The 3,430-nt window shown below is 41.3% G+C and overlaps 1 protein-coding gene across 1 annotated transcript in view; it reads right to left on the bottom strand.

Annotated features, from left to right (window-relative positions):
• spint1b (serine peptidase inhibitor, Kunitz type 1 b) overlaps positions 1-3,430 on the bottom strand; it is a 23,612-nt gene that overhangs the window by 19,328 nt on the left and 854 nt on the right. The gene's annotated exons all lie outside the window — the stretch shown is intronic.

Here is a 3,430-nt window from a genome sequence, read left to right as displayed (position 1 = left end):
ATTTGTCCTCTTAATGCGGTCAAACTGTGCTTCTTTACACGAACCAAATAAACGCGGCAAAAACTGACGCCTTAACACGGCCAAAACGTGCGTGTCTACACGTACAAAAGAAACGCGTTCAAAATTGCCGCTTTTCTAACCGGCATGCATCTCGCGGTGATCGGTTCTGCGCAGATTTTGCTCATCTCAAACAAGCCTACTATCTCGAATACCGCAACGGAGCACTATTCAAGGGTTAGCGTATCCCATCATGCATCATGTTCTGGAAATAAATCGTGATTTTTTCTTTAAGTATTATTATTGATTTTTATTTATTGATTTTTTCTTTTTTTTTTTCTATGTAATGTAAACCCATTCCTTTAATTGTGTTATCTTTTTGGATGTATTGTTAAAGTTGTAAATGTTGCATGTTATGTCTTTAATGTATAATAAAAAAAAATTATATAATAATAATAAAAAAAATAAAAAACTAATGTTTAACTTACTCATTGTTAAACTTTTTGAGAAAGGTGTCTTTGTTTTGAAAACAGAATTAATTGTTTGGAAAAAAAGTGCCAACTAAAATCAGTTATGTTAACAATCGAGAAAACTGCAATACGACTAGATTCTTACCTAACTCTGCTATTAGTTTCCGTGATCGGCATCTTATTGATTTCATGTTATTGTTAGATTTCTCAGAGGACTTCTGAGTTACCTGAAAAGCAGTAATTATCTGATTCACGAACAAATGTATAAACAATTCGTTAGTACTGAACTGGGCCGCGCTTTGTGGTTTTGACTCCGGTTCATAAGAGTCATTTGTTACTGAAGCCGACTACTATACTGGCACGCTGCGTGCGCGTGCAACCATCGTGCACCGTTTATTGAAAGACGTGTTTTTTGCCATTATTTTGCTTACTCTGTCATCGCCGCGGCTGAAAAGTAGCACATGAAACCTGCATGGAGGAATGGGCCAAAATACCAGCAACAGTGTGTGAAAACCTTGTGAAGACTTACAGAAAACGTTTGACCTCTGTCATTGCCAACAAAGGGTATATAACAAAGTATTGAGATGAAATTTTGTTATTGACCAAATACTTATTTTCCACCATAATTTGCAAATAAATTCTTTAAAAATCCTACAATGTGATTTTCTGGATTTTTTTTTCTCATTTTGTCTCTCATAGTTGAGGTATACCTATGATGAAAATTACAGGCCTCTCTCATCTTTTTAAGTGGGAGAACTTGCAGAATTGGTGGCTGACTAAATACTTTTTTGCCCCACTGTATATATATATATATTCCGACCTAACAATATGTTCTATCCACTAAAACCTACCCTTACAGAATTTTTACATTTTAATGACGTTTGACAGTGAATGCATTTTGAATTCTAAGATTATAATCTTTAGACACCACACACTATGCGATTTTCCTGCCAACTGCAAACAGCGGCTGAGCCCAACTGGAACAGACCCGGTCTGACTGGGCGTGATCCGTCATCACGACCAAATTACATTCATAATCGGCATGACAGTCGTGTAGTGTGTTTCTCGGCTTAATGACAAATACAAGCATAATGCAAAAGGGAAAGTGATAGTTAATTGTTTCTAATTAGCCTAGTTAGTCAAACCTTACCTAAAAAAAAAACAAATACGAAGCTTTGCAAATTAATAAAAGAACACAAATTTACACATACGGTATACTTAAAGGGATAGTTCACCCAAAAATGAAAATTCTGTAATTAATTAATCTCCCTCATTTCGCTCCAAACCCCTAAGAGCGTCATTCATCTTCGGAACACAAATTAAGATATTTTTTATGAAATCTGAGTGCTTTTTGACCCTGCATAGACAGCAATGCAACTGAAATGTTCTCAGGCACAGAAATGTACTAAGGACGTCATTAAAATAGACCTGGTTCCACCCAGCTCAAAGTACCCAGTGTCTCCAGAAATCCCTCCCTCCTCCTCTGCCTAAGCTTCCCAGTTCTTCAGCTCTGTCTCCACTGGCTTCACTCAGCCCTTTGGCTCCTTCTTCGCTGGCTCCTCCTAGCAGCCTGGATCCACCCTGGGCTTCCTGTCTACCAGCTCCACTCTGGAGTGTTGACCCGTTTGCTCTGCCTAGGCCAGGGGTGGACAACGTCGGTCCTGGAGACTGAAGAGCCCTATATAGCCATAGTCCAGCAGAGTTTTGCTCTAACCTTGATAAAACTCCTCTACCTGTAGCTTTCTAGTAACCCTCAGACCTTGATTAGCTAGTTCAGGTGTGTTTGATTGGGGTTGGAGTGAAACTCTGCAGGATTGTGACTCTCCAGGACTGATGTTTGCCACCCCTGGCCTAGAATCTCTTAGCCCATCACTCCACTTCGGCACGTCGGCTCTTCCTTGGCTCCTCACTCCTTCGGCTCCACTGGGGACTATCGTCCCTAGGGCTCCACCGGGCTCCCTCGTCCAGTCGGCTCTGCCTTGGTCAGTCGTCGCTCTGCCTGCACCACAGACTTCCGGGAATTCATTGGCGATTCGTCCATCCACCCCTTCGGCTCCATCGAGCTCCTTCCCTCCTTGGTCGCACCTCGAAGCGAAGCGAGATGACTGATGCAAATCTTTGGCATGGCTTCATTCATTATAAGGAGACGCGAAATGCTTGGTGTTCCCTCCCTGCTTCATAGTAACATAGTAACACTTTCATGTGTGTACAATGATTCTCAGAATGAAGACACAGCTGCTATTGCTGAGTATTGCTTTTGTGTTGAAACTGGAATCAACAAGATGTGTGAATCATTTGAAAGTGGCTGGTATAATTGCAGCTGACCACTAGATGTCAGTGGTAGGGTCTGTCTTTGAGGCTTTGAATCTTTTTGGTACAATCAGGAAAAAGCCTCAAAAGCTTCACAAGGCTTCATTTGCCCATCTCTAGTTCCAACCCTGCTCCATAAATACAGAGTTCTGGCATGAAACTCCAATAGGTCTAGCTCAATCTGACCTGGCGACATCATTGTCACATGGCAGCTGATTGGTTCTTTCCTGTATCAGTAGCCAATGAGCTTACTGCTCAGTATTCAAATACCTGGCAGTATTACTGTTGTGTTGAAACTGGAATCAACAAGATGTGTGAATCATTTGAAAGTGGCTGGTATAATTGCAGCTGACCACTAGATGTCAGTGGTAGGGTCTGTCTTTGAGGCTTTGAATCTTTTTGGTACAATCAGGAAAAAGCCTCAAAAGCTTCACAAGGCTTCATTTGCCCATCTCTAGTTCCAACCCTGCTCCATAAATACAGAGTTCTGGCATGAAACTCCAATAGGTCTAGCTCAATCTGACCTGGCGACATCATTGTCACATGGCAGCTGATTGGTTCTTTCCTGTATCAGTAGCCAATGAGCTTACTGCTCAGTATTCAAATACCTGGCTTTTGTTTGCTGTAGCAGTATTGCAGCGCACTTCAGAAAT

Source organism: Sinocyclocheilus anshuiensis, unplaced genomic scaffold (assembly GCF_001515605.1).
Source record: "Sinocyclocheilus anshuiensis isolate Anshui unplaced genomic scaffold, SAMN03320099.WGS_v1.1 scaffold937, whole genome shotgun sequence".
NCBI lineage: Eukaryota > Metazoa > Chordata > Actinopteri > Cypriniformes > Cyprinidae > Sinocyclocheilus > Sinocyclocheilus anshuiensis.
The sequence above is the reverse complement of the archived record's forward strand: the minus strand, read 5'-3'. Positions and strand labels throughout refer to the sequence as shown.